Source organism: Triturus cristatus, chromosome 9, assembly GCF_964204655.1.
Source record: "Triturus cristatus chromosome 9, aTriCri1.1, whole genome shotgun sequence".
Taxonomy (NCBI): Eukaryota; Metazoa; Chordata; class Amphibia; order Caudata; family Salamandridae; genus Triturus; species Triturus cristatus.
In genome coordinates, this window is record NC_140592.1 from 571612913 (window position 1) to 571632413 (window position 19501).

The 19501-nt window shown below is 44.1% G+C and overlaps 1 pseudogene; it reads left to right on the forward strand.

Moving 5' to 3' along the window:
- The first annotated feature begins 209 nt into the window (after window positions 1–209).
- Window positions 210–11815, forward strand: LOC146798329 (uncharacterized; annotated as a pseudogene).
- Window positions 11816–19501: the final 7686 nt, after the last annotated feature.

The window sequence follows — 19501 nt, forward strand, 5'->3', positions numbered from 1 at the left end:
GACAAATGTAAATCTTGAAAACGCCGCTACAAGAGCATTGTATGTTTGTCAGGTGTAAATACCTTTTAGCGGCCTTCCATTAGCCAGGAAAATACTGAACTGAGATGTTTGACATAAAATAATACCAAGTGAGGGAGTCAAAGTATTGTCTGTTTGAGAAAGAACTACAGCTCAATTTCCATATTTAAAGACTATTGGAAGCAGAAACAATGATGCCAGTGAATAAAGGAGAAGAACTTGGAAAAGGAAAGAAACGTGGGCCATACAAAAAATGGTTATTAGAGGTAAGCGCACATCATAAAACATTACACCAAATCTGTTCAGAGGACACTTCAATCTATAAAACAGATTTACTCAACGGTCAGTAACCTCAGGAGACACTCTTCTATAATGACAATTTTTTTATTAAAGTCTGCTTTCTACACCAGTCACTTTCAACTAAGATGCAGTTAACAGTGCTACAGATGTCTCTTCATTCTTTTTTGAGGCAAGTGTGTGAAACAGGCCTCCTTGCAAAGAGTATAATCTGTTCTGCATGAGTTTTGTTTTACCCTGATGTTTTCTTTCTTGTGATAGTTTAGCTAGGCAGGCCAATAATAGAAGGAACATGGGTGCCGCTCGCAGGCTCTGACACTGTTCTTACTCGCCTGGGCTTATTTCCTGTTTTATTGCAACAGAGGACGCTACGCTGCTCGCAAGGGGACGCTGCCTCCACCTGGACTACACCATATTCGGGACTGCGAGGACCAGGCTGCTTTGTGGTCATCTCACCTGGTTCCTCTTCCCGACTCCTCCCCCAGCAGGTACTTGACGCTTCGCGGCCCCCGCTTCGCGGGAGCCGCTCGCATGCTCTGACACTGTTCTTACTCGCCTGGGCTTATTTCCCGTTTTATTGCAACAGAGGACGCTACGCTGCTCGCAAGGGGACGCTGCCTCCACCTGGACTACACCATATTCGGGACTGCGAGGACCAGGCTGCTTTGTGGTCATCTCACCTGGTTCCTCTTCCCGACTCCTCCTCATCCGGCCCCCTCCTTTAATTGTACAGTCCCGCCTCCACGCGCCAGCGGGACGTAGCCCGGGGCGAAGACCGGGCAAAGAGCGGGCCGTTTGAGGCCGTTCGAGTACGGTTGAGGTAGGCCCAGGCCCCACCCCTTAGGCCAACAATCGTACACCAGGGATTTATTTGAGGTTTGCCGCACGGATCATGTCTCCTAGAGAAACCAGGAGTAAATCAGCGCTGGCCGCTGGAGCGGCCACTGGCACCCTGGATATGTATTGTTCCAAGGCAGGTTCCTTGTTGATCGATGAAATAACTACCTTAGAAAGGCGTATCTCTCAGGAAACTGATTGGGTGAGGAGATCCTCCCTGGGACCCCTTGCACAGGTTACCTCCCCAGTGGCCCTTAATGCGGGGGTCGAACCTGGCATCCCAGAGCCAAACATTTTGATCACTCCAGTCGCAGATTGTGACATCTCAGCCCCAACAGAGCTTAGTATTTTATCCCTCCCACCACCTAGATCCCACCCTGCTCAAGCTATCCTAAAACCTAGTACCTCTGACCAGGTTCTCACCTTGGACAGAAAGCATCTAACTAAACCGTCAAGTCAGGGGGAGCAGGAAGGTGCAATCCCGAAGAGGAAAAGAAGGGCACAAATTATAAGGGGGCAAAAGTCTAAGATTACAAAGCTTAATCCGAGGAGTGTAGACAATCAATTAGGATTAACTGATACAGGGACTGACCTACTAGACATATCTGATCACACACTCCAGAGTTATAATGTTACACCGCGAGAGGCTGGTCTCTCTCTCTCGGATGTAATTTCTCTTTTAAAGAAATGACTTACCCCACTAGTAGATCGTCTGGCACAACTAGAAACATCCCTAGCGAACCTCCAAAAGGGAATTGATTTACTTTTGGATGTTTCTAGATAAGCTAGCCAACATGCGAATCCTACGCAAGCACCCCCAGTTAAGGAAGGTTGTCCTTTACCTAATCCCTCCCAAATACATCACCCCAGGCCATCCACCCCTCACACATTAAAATCTCTGACTTCACCTTATATCGCTAATTCTAGCTCTCATGGGAAGACAGCAGAACCTATAGCAGTGACACAAGGTAATGGTATTAGATGTAGGCCAATTAATTTACCTCCGGAGGCAGTCCCCTATACAGTCATCCTAACCGGTATTCCTGAACTCCAACCATCTGTCAAGGAACCAGTTGAGGCTCTAAAAAACAAGGTCATCCACTGGCTCTCCTCAAATAGACCCCTCCCTCAGGGTAGTCATAGTGAGGTCCTTATGGTGAGGAGAGTTCCTTGGCTAGGAAATACCAGAAAAACCATCCATGGAGACTGTGTATTGATCAACTTCAGGGACCCCCGCACAGTTTCCCATAAATGCAGTTGGCCTTATAATACCCAGGGGTCCTCCATTCAATCCCTTCCACTCTCATTCTTTTAACCGCATATGACGTCCGATCAGGAGGAGGAACGATGGGTATTAGTTGGTAGGAGAGGGAATAGGGGCGGCCAAGGGATAAGAAGGGAACAACCTGTCAAGGGACCCCCTCGATCTGACCACCTTCCCACATATAATAGGTTTAGCACTTTAGATATGGTGGATTGACCGTCTGTCTTGGGGGGGTGGTGGTGACCTGAACCAAAACAAGCCTTACACATCTCCCATTTACCTAGACACTTCCATCGAGAAGGAGTACCTGGAACACAGCCAATCGTACGCAGAAGGAGGTCTAGGGATTATTTGCCCTGCATCCAAATTGGCCATGGACAGGTGTCCCCATGAATGCAACTCTGCTTCTAACCTATCTATGGGGTCGAATTCTGGTCCGGTTTTTGATTCAATTGTACATCCTGCGACGGGCGTTCCGTCTCCCCTCAAGATTTTATCTTGGAATGTTGCGGGTCTAGCTACTAAATGGAATAACCCGGCCTGGAGCTCTTTTATCGAGGACAAAGATATTTGTCTGCTCCAAGAGACTTGGGCAATGGAAGACACCACCAATACGGGATTTGCAGAATTTTCTACTCGCGCAATTCGGGGGGGAAAAGGGCGTCCCTCAGGAGGCCTAGCAATATGGGTGGCAACCGATTTGGGCTGTAGGGCTTCTATCTTCCCGACAAATTCAGAAGACATTCTAGCTGTATTGCTGAAATGGCTTAATTCCCAAAGCCTCCTATTGATAAATATTTACTCAAGGCCAATTAACATCACACAGGAATCGCTTACAATTGCGAAGCTTGTGTCTGTCCTTAATGTAATTCCGGAGGGTACCCCTCTTTTAATTGGAGGTGATTTAAACTGCCAGTATGAGCCCCTCCCAGGCATATTGGAAGGGCTGTCCTCGGATGAGGACCTTTTGTGGTCCATCCCGCCCTCACAGGCTCCGGTCCTAAGATCGTGCTCCCCCTTAGCCCTACAAATCACTTCCTTGTCCCTGAAATTTGGCCTTCAGGCCTGCAATGGAAGGTTTCAATCGGACATCCCTTCCAGATGCACTTTTAATCGAGTGGGCAGCGAATCACGTCTAGATTACGTCCTGGTTCCCCTGACCTCATGGCTACACATCAGAGACTTTTGTGTCATAGTTAGGGATGACAGTGACCACAATGCCCTCGAATTAGCTTATGATCATCCTGGGCTTGAGGCCAGAGATCAACAAAGGGTGCTCCCTGAGGACGGCCTGGCTCTTGCAAACAACAGGCGTAGAGTAAAATGGGAGCAACTAGCTTCACACCCTAGGAAGATACCCAAACTATATGCGCAGGTAATTCCCATTTTTTAAAAGCTCCAGGCACTCAAGATGGAAGAAACTTCCCAGGACATATTCACTCAATTGGGGCAGATTCATGGTGAAATCACTCTCCGAATGTTTAACCCAGAATATAAATAGGTTTAACAGAAAAATTGCCGGTCCCCATTGGTAGAACAACGCTTGTCGAAAGGCAAAAACTGAACTTTCGCTCTCAATTAAAGAGGGAAAGGGCAAAGAGGAAGTCAGGGCAAGAAGAGCTGTCTATAAGTCTTTGATTACTAATGCCAAAAGTGAATGGGAGCACGACAAATGGGCAAGACTTACTACCTTTCTGGCTAGAGGGGACTCACGCAAATTTTGGTGTTGTCAACACGGGCTCGGAGGAGCTTGCCTCTGCCATACAACCTAATATATCACCTAAGTTATGGCAAAACCACTTTCAGTCTCTATACAAATTACTGCAGGATGACTCGACAAGCTCCACTCTTACGTCCTGTCCAGTTGGGACTGGGGAGTTGTTTACGGTGGGCGAGGTACGAGCGGTTGTAGTTGGTCTGACATCTGGAAAGACACCAGGCTTGGATGGCATGCCTGGTGATTTATTCAAGCAGGAGCCGGATGTCTGGGCGCCCTACTTCACAATCCTTTTCAATGCTATCCTTGAAGGCATGGCTATACCGGGTACTTGGCTGGGCGCAGAGATTGTCCCAATCTTTAAAAAGGGTTCTCCTCTGCTCCCAGACACCTACAGACCTATTAGCCTTATTGATTTGCCACAAAAGATCTTTGGCAGACTTATGTTAAAACGCCTCCAGGATTGGATTGAGGTGAATGTGATCATGAGCCCATACCAGGCAGGGTTCCAAAGGGGTATTTCGACTACTGATCAAATCTTCCGTTTGAATCTCATCTACTGGAAGACGGTGCTGTTCGAGGGCGGCAGTTTATACACGGTTTTCGTGGATTTACGTGCCGCCTTTGACCTAGTCCCTAGGGACAAATTGTGGGCTGTCTTACTGGACCTTGAGGTTCCCACGGACATCCTAACAATCCTGAGGAGACTGCATCAGGGAAACTTTGCCAGGGTAAGATGTGGCAGGGGGGGCTCTCTCTCGGATGCCTTCCCCGTTGACAGGGGGGTCAGGCAGGGTTGTGTCCTTGCACCCACCCTTTTCTGCCTCTTTGTCAACGGGGTTATAAGATATCTCAATGAGTTGAGTAACATCGACGCCTCTAAGCTTGACGGCAGCAGGGTCCCCGCAATCATGTTTGCGGATGATACCCTGCTGCTTTCTAAATCCCCCATGGGCTTGCAGCGGGTTTTGGATGGGTTCACGCGTTTTTGTGGACCGCGGATTGGAGATCAATGCTGGAAAAACTAAGTATATGATCTTCAACCCGCCCCCCAAAACCCGCGTATCTCCCCTCATAGGGACTTCAAGACAAGAGCGGGTTTATACGTTTGAATATTTGGGGGTAGTAATCAATCAGTCCATGTCGTGGGACCCTCACAAAACCAAGGCAAATATGAAACTCTCTCAGTTTGTGGGGGGTATTGCAAGGATGAAGAAAGGATAGGCCATTCGCGTCCCGCTTGCAAATTTATAAAACTCAGGCTAGAGCAACAGTGACCTATGGAGCTGAAATATGGGGCCATAAGTCAACGCAGAAGCTGCAGACCACGGAGAATAATTTCCTTAGGCAACTAACAGCTTTACCAACTAGCACCCCACTCTTGCCACTCAGATTGGATCTGGGTTTAAGACCGATCTCAGAGGTTCTGGGTCTTAAACCCTTAACTTTCTGGTGCAAAATATGGTCTTCCCCGGATCTCCTGAAATACAGAGCTGAGCTGTTGGAGATTTTGCGTCTCTGCAAAAGTATTCAAATCCCATGGCTCAGCTACATCAAGCGCATTTGTGAGGCAGTCGGTGATCCGGCATCTGCTTGTCCCAGGTTCTCCCGAAAGCTCATTTCGAAGGCTTATTACGAACACAATTTGAATGTTGCCATCATGAGCTCCCGAGAGGGCTCCCAAACCGCTAATTTCTTGGGTTTTAAAGATTTTTACCACCTGGAGCTTACATTCGACGACATGGGCCCATCACTGACTAGGAAACTTTACATGCAATGGCGCTTTAACACACTACCCCTTAGGGCATATACGGCTCTGTGGGCACATTCAAATCACACAGCCCAATGCCCCACTTGTGCGCATTCCTGTGAAACAGATTTGCATGTTATATTTTTCTGCCCGGCCTATCAAACACCAAGGAATTACTGGCTCCGTCCCCTTCTTAGAAATAGGGGTTTCAGACAGCATGTCCCAGCTTTCAGAATATTGAAATCAGATCTTTCTGCTCCTATTGTATTTGCGGTTGCAAAATTTTTAACCTCAATGTGGTTTATTCGTACGCACGGTCTTAAGTCCTCTCAACCGAATGAATTATTCTGATAATTTTAGTCCAATTGTTTGTTTTTGAATCATTATCGCTTACTTTACTTTGTATAATTATTGTTGCATTATTTGTACTCTTTTATGGTCCTTGCGACCGAAATAAAGATAAATTGATGAGAAGGAACATGTAAGTAATTACATTATTAGCTATGTACTTAATATATTACTGCAATCATCATCTAATTCATGTTCTGCGGAGACACAGCATTGCGTTGTGGAATTAAATGGTGCAGCAAGTTTAACGTGATCACAAAGTTAATATCAATAGACAGAGGGTTGAGGCTTATAACACTCCACACCTGACAATACAATATGTGAGCAATAAAACAGTGCAAAGAACCATGGAGTACACCCTTATATACTCAAATACCAGGAAATGAACATTTCCAAATCTGACACAAACACAGTAGATTCAGCACTGAGCAATGTATCAAGGTAATCAAAACAGTCTCTGTGTGCACATTGAAAAACTACCAGTCCTCAGTAGTTTCTTTTTGTTCAAAGTAGTTCTTTATTTAATTTCTTGTTAAAATTCAATGACCATAGCAGACACGTTTTGTCCCGCTCAGGGACTTCTTCAGGGCTCCACAATATATCATAGAACTTTCACTGTTGACATTCAATCATCAGTCTGTAAAAGGTCAGTTGTTTAGACAATTTATGAAGTACTCCTTTCCATCTTACCGGCTCGGTAACCGGCAGCGTGTACGTGCGTCTGTTTCTCAGTTTGGAGTCATCACAAAGTTATAATGTCCACTTTTGAAAATAAATTATTAACATAAGTCACCAAACCAGCTTCTCTGATTTGCATGAAGCCAAATCAATACCACCACACTCAACCAGCTCGATTATTATACCGAAACAGTATTTGTTCATTCTCATGTTCCATCCTAATAGCCATGCATATATGGTGAATGCACACAAGACACAAAATAATGAATGTTGTAGGTACAAGAATTGCTCAACAACTGGGGGACTTTGAGAAGTATCAAAAAGACCTGTTCTAAACGTGACAAAGTGCAGAATTGAATTAATCGGTCCTTTTTATGCATGAGAGTAGACAGAACATTTCATTGAAGAAGCAGATGACAACATACAATATGCAGCACCGAAGAAAGTAAAAGAAGGATCCTTGCAGACTTCAAGCACAGCAGATGACATAATCCCCAAAGGTAGAGTATGAAATTATAAACTCCTTTTTATACTGCTTGAATTAACAATTTGATGTATGAAAGTATATAGTTTGAAAGCACATCACTTGCAAAAATAAAGATCCTAATCAACCCACATTGAGTTTCTGCCACAGAAAAATTTAATTGGTTACTGACGTATAATACATTTACAATCTAATTACAACATATTTTGCTTACTAAATGTACACTGACATACTTTCTTTTGTTATAGTTCTTCATGCATCACCTTCTGCAGAGCAGTGTACATTGCTGTTGTTGAATTGCTTTATTCGATAATTAATACCATAAAAGCTTTTGCATCCATAAGATCAATATTATACAATTAAAAAAAAAATGTTATACTTAAAAGAGATTTTAAAAGATTAAAACACAGACTGTAACGCAAATAATTAAAACAGTAATTCATAAAAGGGAAGATTCCCAATAGTAAACAGATTACTCGTTTCAATGGGTGGTCTAGTAAGCACAATTCATCCCCTCTACCCTCTTGCAAGAATAATAGTTACAAGATCGTTATATAGCAGCATCATATGTTTAGACAGCTTTGGTAGTAGCTTTTGCACGGATGATCCAGGCGCAGCCCAGAAATTTAGCAACTCCACACACAAAAGCAGGCCTGGATGCATCAGATCTCAAAATGCGAAGTGCGACTTGGTAATTCTTAGTTCCCAGCTGAACACAGATCGGTTTTAGCCATTTGTTCCTAGCCTGACGATAGGCCGGGCATACAAATAGGCAATGGGCTATGGTTTCTTGCTTATCGTTACAACACGGGCAGCTTGGTGAAAGGTTTTTGGCTGGATCCCTTTGGGCAACTGTAACATTAAGATATGGGGACCCAAACCGAAAAAGCATGTACAACTTCCTGTCCATGGGAACTCTAATAAAATCAAAATAAGGTTCCAATTGCCAACTTGTTTGTGGAGAAGAAAATCCTCAGTTAATTTCCCATGCCTCGGGTGAAGTAGGAGCAGTTGATGTACCCAGTTCCAGTAGATCTTTTTTAATTCCACCTTTGGCAGATGTGCTTGGTTCTCCCACGCATCAGCTAGGCCCAGAGACAGTAAGAGTTCCTTAAGCTCTCTTAACTATTTTATCCTTCTGCCAGTGTCCAAAGTGATCAGTTCGCTAAGACCTGCCGCATAGTGGGATAACTCGGGGGTAGATCTTAGTCTTGCCCAATACAATAGGGGGCGTAATCTAACTATCTCGCTCAACCTATGTCTCCCCATGTTGAGAAACAAAGGTGTTAATGGAGTGCATGGGGGGCGGCGACCAAGTCTCTAAGGAACTTGTTCTCCGACCTTTGGATCTCTGTTGTTTGTTCAAACCCCCAGAGTTCCGCACCGTAAGATGCCGAACTCACTGCCTTGCCCTCGTATACGACCAGGACAGGGGAGACCAATCTGGAAGAGGACAAACACTGCTCTCTCAAAATGGCCCCGCTGCCCTTTTATGGTTTAGTAGCATCTTGCTCAGGTCAGGCCCCCATGACATCTTGTCCGACAACCTTATCCCCAGGTAGTCAAAGGAATGAACTTGCTCAAGATATAAACCATTAAGAGCAAGTTTGGGTCTAAACTGTTTCCCAGGATTAAAAGCCATACATTTTGTTTTTGAGATGTTAATGGTGAGGCCCCTTGATGTGCAAAAAGCCTGGAAGCGAGTGAGTAACGTTTGAAGACCCATGGGAGATTTGGAAATTAGGAGAGTATCGTCCGCAAAGAGAAGCGTAGCTATTTTTTTCCCCGCCAGGGTTGGTGCATCTGCTGGAATTTGGCTCAGGAAATTCACCACACCGTTCACATAGAGTGAAAATAGTGTGGGGGCCGGAACACGACCCTGGCGAATGCCTCTCCTTACTGGAATACTCTCTGTGGTCTGCCCTTGATCACCCCATCTTATCCTAGCATTGCATTCAGACAACTGTACAGCAATACCAGATTATACCCCACCAGTAGATGACACAGATGAAGATCCAATTGACGCTGTTTGGGATACGCTTTGTAGCAGCTTAAAAGGTGAAAGGGATGCTCTGCTTAAAGATGATTTAATTAATGACTCTGATTCTGATTTGGAACAACTTTTGGATCAAGTTGGATATACGATTCAAAATGAGTACGAAGAAATTCAAATTTGTTCTGATCAAACTAATACCACAGATAAATAATCACCTATTTTTGAGGGCTCCAACAAATGCTTAGGGGTGGTCATACTATTGCTTTGTTGCTTTATTATTTGTTTTCGCTTGAGTGATGAGGCAGCTAGCTATATGCTGAATCTCATCTATTTGCTCTTGCCACGTGATAATAGAATGTTCAAAACTATGTATCACCTTCACAAATATATCAAAAAAAGTGTTAAGGCCCCAAATATTACTTACTATTGTGCCACTTGCTACACACATGCTGATAAAAACACTCAGACCTGTCCTAACCAACACTGTATGAAAGATTTGATTCAAAGTGACTCAGTGTCTCATTTCATTCAGCACAGCCTAATTGAACAGTTAGACTATGTTTAGGCGAAAACATTTTACAGAAAAGGTGAGGAAACATCGATTTGATCACTATATGGAGAATGAGAAACAAACAAAGAAAGATGTATATGATGGGGAAATGTATTGGATTTATTCAAGAGTGGATTCCTGAAAAACCCTAACAGCCTTTCATTTGCAACGAACACAGATGGTGTTCCTGTATTTAAAAGTTCCAAAATATCAATGTGGCCAGTGTACTTAATGGTAAACGAGCTGCCTGCATCTCAAAGAAAACTGCGTGAAAATATATTACTATATGGTATTTGGGTTTCCGCAAAAAAGCCAATCTGGTCTTTCTTAAAGTCATTATATATTGAACTTACACAGCTGGAAAGTGGAGTGTCATTTAAAGATCACAACAATTGTAGTTTTACTTGCCACGCTACCCTTCTGACAATCACATGTGATTAACCAGCTCGTTGTCTTGTTTCAAACACCCAGTTTAATGGGAAGTTTGGGTGCTGGCATTGTCTACAAGAGGGTGAAGTCACTGTGTCAGGAAAAGGGCACTGTAGAGTATTTCCTTACAATGCTGAAAACCCAAAAGGCCCACCAAGGACACTCGATGGTAGTAAATCAGATGTAAACAGTGCAATAGCAAATATCGAGAGTGGAATTTCTGATTACAGTGTAAGAGGGATCCAAGGTCCCATGTGGTTCATGTTTTTGAAACATTTTTGTGTAAGCAGAGGATTTGTGATTGATTACATGCATGGTGTATGTAGTGGCACTATGAAATTGATGATGACCATCTGGTTCACTAAAGAATATAAGCATCATTCATATTCCTTTTTATGAAAAAGTCAAAGTAGTTAATGGATATTTGAAACAGATAAAACCCACACTGGATGTTAGTAGAGTTCCAAGGTCTGTTGATGAACTACCATATTGAAAGGCCTCAGAGTTTCGAAACTTTCTTTTATTTTATAGAATGCTAGTGTTATAACATGTTTTAGATAGATCACACTATTTATACTTTTGTGTACTTATGAAAGCAATTCATAAGCTATTAAATGATGACATTAGTCCGGAAGATTTAAATATAGCAGAACAGTGTTTACATTTGTTTGTGCAACTGTTTAAGGATTTATATGAAAAACTATTTTTGACAATTAATGTTCATCAATTGGTCCACTTAGTAGACAGTGTAAGAGCAGCAGGGCCTCTGTTTACTGCTAATTGTTTTGTTTTTGAAGATCTTAATGGTTTCCTTTTACAACATGTGCATGGTACAGTAGGTATAGAAACACAAATTCTAGATCCAGTAAATATGATACAAGTAATACCTGTGTTAATGGAAAATCATTTGCCTCCTGATAGTGTTGAGGCACAATTTTACCAGAGTATAATGTGTTCATATAAGAGAAACAGACGATACTTAAAAATTGAAAATTGCATTTACAGTGTTGGTTCTACATACCCTTACAGCTTAACAGAGAATGAACATATAGCAGTAACTTAGATTACTCATATTTTAAGCTCTGATGTAGTAGCCTACAACAAAATATTTTTAGAACAAAGTAATATTCTTGTTTACAACTCAAATTACACTCGTATTCAGAGGTGAGACCAAAGTGTAATAAAATATGTAACAGAATCTGGAGTGTTTGCCTATGGCAGGGTGACTAGATTCATTCAGTGTAAGCAGGCAGACGTGTCTGTTAACCTAGCACTCATGGTTCCACTTAAGTGTGAATCCTATGATATCAGGGAACCAGCTCATCTGGTTGTAGTAAATAACATCACAGCTATCAGGATATTAATGATAAAATGTGCCTGTTTTTACATTGAGATAGAAAATGAATCATTTGTAAGTGAAATGCCAAATCGATTTCAAATAGATTAAGGCAAATCATGCTAGAAAGTTCTCCTACATGCATGTTTCTTTTTATAGCGCATTTGATTAGAAATTATCTTGATAAACATTCTTAACCTGTGCTCCAATGACACCAAGGTGTCCTTGACACCTTCCCAGGGGTCCTAGACTGCTCATAAAACATAGTAATGTTGGCCAAATAATAAAGTGTATATCAATATAGAAGCAAAATGTACAACTGAACATTCAAAAATGTATTTATAAATGTGCAGCAATATGAAATTGGAGGCTAAAAATTCATTTGGTATCCTCAAATTTATTTTTGGGAGCAGGGCAAGTACATCAAATACAATACAGTATGGCCAATGGGTGGTCTGAATTGATTTTAGAAAACTTAAACATTCCCATTACAAGATAAATGTTGGGTTTGTTTTTGCATTTGTTTGTGATTGCAATGAAATATTTCATAATTTGTGTATTTGTTTGATGGATGCTTGTTTCCCTCATTTGGTGTATTGTTTTGCGGTGGAAATAATCAAATATCAGATGGCTAGATAAAGATTCGGCTGCATAATGTGCCTCCAGTGATTGCATAATGTGTTGCATTTATTTTTGTTACGTTATTTAGTTTATTCTGCCGCATATTTTCATACTTAATTGTCCCTTAACCTCAGTGACCATGCATACGATGGCTAATGTTCATCTTCGTTAATGCTAGGCATTGATCTTTTTACAGTGGATGCTTATTTTACCTGGTTTGTACAAAAAGAAAGTGACAAATATAAATGTTTTAAAAAAATAACCTCTAACTTGTACATAGTTTGCTAAAGCACAATGTATGCTCAGTTGTGTATAATAGAAAACTTGTATGTCATTTTGCGTTTATCTGCAATCATCCAACAGTTTACATTTTTCTGGAAACCTGAAACCAAGTGGTGGACGTGCTCTTTAAATAGACAAGCAATTCCTGTTAAAATCACCAGAAGCAAAAACATCTTATTGAAAACACAATAGTACCTTTGAAGTAATCCAATACTTATTTTCAAATCAGCCCAAAGTCATTAGGAACAATGTCGGCTTGTAAAGTTATCTGAGAGTCTTTTTCAAGTCATCCTTAAATCATAACGAATAATGACACCTACTAAAGTCATCAGATACTTATTTTCAAGTCATCCTCAAATCATCAGGCTGTGTTTTTCAGCTTTGCTGATGACTTCAAGAGCTTGATGATGTCTGAAGTGAAAATGACATCCAATGTAGTTGCATGATCATCTGAGGACTCTAGGATGGCTTCTAAAGTAATCCTGTTTGACCTGGGCAGGTAACATGCAGACAGAGACTTCTTTATGCTAGTAGCGATTACAGGGAGCGATTTACAGGGAGCGATTAACAGTCAAAAGAACTGCATGCCCCATTGCATTACATATTAGATTCAGAGTTTGGTGCTGACCCATAGCAAGTACTCTTCAACTATACCGCCCACCTGCATAGAGAACAGGTGAACCCACCCCTGCCTGATGTAACATTTCATATACACTGACTTACCCACCTATGAATAATAGTTATAGGCTCCAAGGGGAAAAAGGCGGAGTGCACAGTTAGGAGGCAATTATATGCTGCAAGTTTCGCAGGCTGTTGGTTTGTGGTTATCTCACAGATGAACAGCATCTTGTGGCAAGGAAAACACCGCAGGAATCTTGTTTTTACCTCATGCTCACAGGTTTCAGATCCCGATCTGATTTTCATTCTTCTGAGATTGGAAAAAGGAATGGTACAATTGATTTGAGACACTTTTCTAGGTAGAATATGGCCCCCCCCCCAAAAAAAAAATCAGTACCATTGAGTTGGGCGGCAATAAGCACCTTTCATCCAGTGCCTAGATGGGGGTGGACATGCGCTTTACAAGTATGTGGGATTATGTTCCCTGCAACCCCAGTTGTGCCAACTCGTGAAAGTAAGAAACATGCACAGTTCAGCGGGATGGTACGTATACGAAAATGTCTAACATGATAGTACTAGATGTACTAAAACGTTATAGACCAGCTTCCAAGACCTGCAGCTAACAAGAAGGCAGATGTCTGGAGCAGGTCCCAGGGCGACTAGTCCACGGTGTTTCTGATGGTTTGTGGTAAACTTAGAAAGGGAATACAGCAATATGAAAAATCAGTACCTGTTATGTTATGTTATGTTATGTTAATATTTTACTAAGCGCAAAACAGCTGCCCCAGCAACGAGGCGTCCCGGCGCTAAACCATAACAGATACCTGAGGGGAGGGGAGGGAGGGAAAGGGACTGCAGAAAAATTAAGTCAGGGAAAACAGAAGAGTTTTAATTGCCTTACGAAAGGCCAACAAGTTGGTCATAGAGCGAATGTGGGGTGGTAAGGAATTCCAAAGCTTCGCCCCCAAAACTTTGAAAGAGCGGCCACCCATTCTGCTGAGCCTTGTGCGAGGGACAACCACCAGGTGTTGTCCTAGGGAGCGTAAGACGCGCTGGGGGGTGTAAGGTACCAGGAGAGGGCGGAGGAGTCCCGGACAGTCAGATCTAAGAATTTTAAAGGCAGTGGTGAGAGCCTTGAATTGAACTCGGGCTTCAACACGCAGCCAGTGTAGCTTCTTGATGGTGTTTCTGGCAGAGCATCTGCGAGGGAGGCCTACCACAGCCCTGGCTGCTGAATTTTGTACCCGTTGTAGCCGAGCCATCTCTGCTTTGTTGATGCCTAAGAATAGGACATTGACATAGTACAATCTATCATCTTGGCTCGACTGGATTATCAGTTGGCGCGTACTGGGGTAAAAAAAAACAAGTATCGGATGAAGGCTCCGCAGCAGGCCCACACAGGTAGCAGCCACTTTCTTGGTGTGGGACTGGAAATTGAGGGAGGAGTCCATCCAGACACCAAGATTTTTCACCACATTTTTGGGGGAAGGAATGGGGCCAAGTAGGGACGGCCACCAGTGTTCACTCCAGTAACAGGGATTTTTTCCCAGGAGCAGCACCTCTGTTTTTCCAGTGTTCAGCTGTAGGTAGTTGTGTGTCATCCACTGCGCGACTGCCGCTCAGCCATTCTTAAATTTCGCAGCTGAGATTGAGGGGCCTTCAGTTAGAGAGATGACCAGCTGCGTGTCGTCAGCGTACGACACTAGCGTGAGGTCCCACTCTTTTGCCACTTCAGCGAGAGGCTGGACATAGAGATTAAAAAGGGAAGGGCTAAGCGCCGACCCCTGAGGGACTCCTTGCTCTATGGAGTGAGGCTGAGAGACAAATGGGGGGGCTGAGACCCGGAAGGATCTATCCTTCAGGAAAGACCGAAACCACTCAAGGGCCAGATCACTGATCCCTATAGCCTCGAGACGTTTTAGTAAAAGAGTGTGGGAGACCGTATCAAAGGCCACGCTGAGGTTGAGTAAAATCAGCGCAGCACTTTGACCGGCGTCCAGAATGTTCCGGAGGTGTTCAATGGTAGTCAGCAGGGCGGACTCGGTACTGAATCCTGGCCTGAAGCCATTCTGTGAGGGGTCCAGGATTAGATTTTGAGCCATATAGTTGGACAGTACTTTGTTCGCATGGGCTTCTGCCAATTTCGAAGCCCATGGGAGCAGCGAAATTGGTCTAAAATTTTCTGGCTTTGAGGGGTCTAGCGTGGGCTTTTTGATAATCGGGGAGACCCATGCCTGCTTCCAGCATGTAGGAACCACCGCCGAGGAGAAGGAGAGGTTGAGTAGGGTGGCCAGGGGGGGGGAGGAAGAAATCCAGTGATTCTAGGAATTTGGCTGGTCTCATAGGATCTGTAGGAGAGCCGGACTTAACCTGTGTGCATAGCTTGGCTAGATCGTCATGGGTTATACTAGGTATAAGTGGCAAACTGGAGTTGTTGGGCGAGAGTTTACGAGGGTTGGGGAGCTCCAAAAGATCCTGTGGAAAGGCGTTGTAGATTTTTCTCACTTCTTCTATAAAGAAAGTAGCGAGGTCGTCACATTGTTGTGAGGAGGTAATGCATGGAGCTGGGTTAGAGTTGTTTTGGAGTTTTTGTACTAGCTTAAAGATGGTTTTGGAGGGGTTTGCACTTAAGCTGATTTCCTTAGCATAAAAGGATGCAAGGGTGGTACGTACCGCCTTGTGGTATGACCTCAACTTTGACATGTAGAGGGCTTTATCCGTATCCTTATACTCTTTCCTCCAACAGCGTTCAGCTCTTTTGCAGTCTTTCCGCATGGTTTTTAGATTCTCATTGTACCATGGGTTAGAAGGGGTGCTACCGGTTTTGGTCCATTTCGCTGGGATTAGGGTGTCAAGTCCTGAGGTGATCCACTCATGGAAAGCAGCATAGGCTGTATTTATATCTCTGTTCTCAGAGTTAAAGTGGAAGTCGCCTAGATTATTAGTGAGATCAATAGATGAAAGTTTGTGCCAAGGCCTCTTATAGCAAGAACTGGAAGTGTTTTTCGTGAGCGGGTCTCTGACCATCAAGGAGAATCTAATAAGGAAATGGTCGGTCCAGCCCATGGGTTTGGGGCGGTCAGCCGTGGCCTCTAAGAGGTTGGAGAAGACAGGGTCTAATAAGTGCCCAGCAGAATGAGTGGGGGTGTGGATAAGTGGGTTTAGCTGAAGGGCAGTAAGGTCCGCCCGTAGGTTCTTGATGGTTGGATCAGACATGGAGTCGAAGTGGAGATTGAGGTCTCCCAGGATGGTGAAGTTGGGGGAAGACACCACTAGAGTGTGAGCTACGTCTAGAAGTTCTTCAATGAACCTAGGGGTAGAGCCCGGGGGACGGTAGATATAGAGTCCAGAGAGGGTAAACTGCGGACTGGTGGAGATCTTAAACCGTGCGCTTTCGCAACCCCCAGATAACTTCCTTTGTGAAGGAGCAGTTATATGTAGTTCGGTAGATGACAGCTATCCCACCACCCCTAGAGTCTCTATTTATGGTTTTCATAGAGAAGCCCTCGGGCAGCGAGAGGTTCTGGATGCTGGTTTGTTCATCATGGAGCCAGGTTTCACATAGAAACATAATATCTGGGCTTTCGTCTGTTATAAGGGAGAACACTTCAGCGTGATGTTTCACAAGGGATCTGACATTAAGTTGGAGAACTGTGAGGGAAGAGTACTTAGGCGCAGTAGTTCTATGCCTAGCTAGACCAGGTGAAGGTGTCGAGAATCTACAGGACTTGCAATACAGACCTGATTGGCCGAGACAGCCTCCAAGCTTGTCGCATCTTGCGGCAGGGTTGAGTGCGATAAGAGGCTCCCTATCGTACTGTGTTCTATGATGAATGATTTGTGCAGGGGGACTGGCGAGAGGCGATGGTCTGGCGATGACGGGCGCAGACGGGCTTGCCTTAGGCGCGCAAACGGCGCGCAAACGGCGCTCCCGCTGCGCTCGTCCGCTGCTTGGAGATGGGTAACAATAAATAGCTGCTATTCAGTGCTAGGACCACCCTGGGCGTAAGTGCACTTTACAAACACGTATGTTATGTTCTCTGCACCCCCGGCAGTGCCAACTCAGGATTTCATCCTTCCAAGATAAGAAACAAGTAGAATTGAGGGGGTAGTATATAAAGAAAAAGGTCCAATATGACAAAAATACTACAAGGAAATGTGCAATTAAGTTGTAAACTGGAAATTAAAAGTTGCAAAAAGGCACGTCCAAGAGTGTAGTGTTGCATGGAAAATATTTGTAAAACAGTGCAAATGATTGGGGCGTCAAGGGTGTCAGCAGTGGCCCACATGCAGCAGTCGCACTGGAGCTACTCAGTTGTAAGGGGGGAGTGGGAGACAGATTAACCTCTAGCAATTGCAGTTTAGATCTTGCACAGTCTCATGATTCAGTACTGTAGCAATTTTCAATTTCCCTCTAGGAAGCCATATCTGTTGCTTCTTTGCCTAGGCAACTATCTTCCTTTGACAAAGGCAATATTAGGACTGGCAATGCGTCCAAAGGTTACAGGTTGTTTAATTAGAGGGAAACTTGACAGATGAGCCAGTTCTGTGTGCAGCACTAGGCTAGGGAAAGATTGCAGCCTTATGTGAACCCACGCCAAGAGAGGCCCATCGCACAGGCCAGAATCACTGGACTGGCGGGTGGCTTGACGTACGTTCTTCTTAGATACAAGCAGGTACTCTGGGCCAGAGTACCTGCACTGCTGATTTTCTATCTTAGCACTGGGGATACCGGATAAAATTAGTGGAGCATAGCTGAGTGCCATGGCATACCAGACTGTTCAGGTACTATTATACTACCCACATGTGCCTATGCGCCTCCTTTACCGTACTCTGGACGGTTAGGACAGTCAATTGCGGACACAAAAGGACCATCAGTGGCATTTTGCCCACACCCAACCGAGCAGCTTCACACATGAGGGTCCTTACTTTGTCAGTTAATTTTAGGCCCAAGGCAAGGTGCACTGGTAATCTTTTTTTCCCTCCTTCAGTATTTGAGTGGTTAAACAGGTACTAAGGTGGGGGTCCCTTTGGCAGTATTGTCATGCCTTGAACGTACGTAGTGATGAAGTAATAGTTTCCCAAATGGCGCAATACTTTATATACTTTTGTAGAGGGAGCTTCTAAAGCTTCATTTGGTCTAACAGTGCCAGGCTAAGGGGACGACTTGGACAAGAAACAGTTTTGAGTGGTTACTCAACACTGGTGGTTAGAGGGGATGCTGTCAAGAGGAGAACTCAAACTAATTAGCCTTCAACACATAATGGTGAGTAAATAGGACTTTCAGGTCCCGCTGGGTGCCTGCCACCTGGCCACTGCAGGTAGCTGATGGTGATCTCTAAGGGCTTAGTAGGGGTCATGGCAAAATAAATCTGGGCTGAGTCACATCGGGGTGTGGTGGTCCCTACCTTATTTCACAGGATCACTCCCTGTTGGGTCTATCCAACGATCATCTCAAAGGGGTTTAATTTCCAGCCTTTCTTGTCTCTTCCATACTGGGAGTAGGTTAGCCATGGACTTTAATTAGTGCTGCAATGGCCCTCTATTGCTTTAGTACAGCAGCTAGTTTACCGGTGCGATTTGGACCATCATTAGCACCGGCAGCGGCTCACAGGGGTAGCAGTAAAGCTTCCGTGTTTTTTTTGCCCGGGATTCGGGCTGGCAATGTCATCAAACATTGCAGCCTGAAACTGAATAGGCAAAGACATACCTGTGATGGTGCAAAGCGCACTCAGCAGCAGAGCTAGCTGAGTTTCAACATAATCCTAGTATACCGTCAGTGATAAACGTAAGGTTATGGGCTACACACGAATAGGCACTTTCTGTCAGCTGGGGCTAAGGGTGCCATTCCCAAGAGGGTGTGGGTTGCCTTGATACTACTGATATGGAGGGGATGGAGCACTAATACGTACAACAACGAGAGCACATTTTGCAGTCATGGTTAAGGTTAAATTGATTAAATTGATGGCATGTTAACAGTTGCTTCAGTTAAGCAAATTTTCCTTGGGAGTTGTCAGCGAACATTCAGACTGCAATTTTGGTGGTTAGCTGGTCGGCAGGCCTTTTAGATGTGTTCTAGCGCAGGCATGTCCAAGAATGGGTTAAGGGGCCTGAAGTCTGTCCTGGGTTACAAGTTCACAGCAATGTGGAGCGGCAGAACTGAAAGGGGCTTGGGTTCGACCTCTGGTCACAGGTTCAGATCCTAGTAGGTCCACTTATCATTTCATCCCTCTGAGGTCGATGAAACGGGTACCATTGAGATTAGTAATAATAACA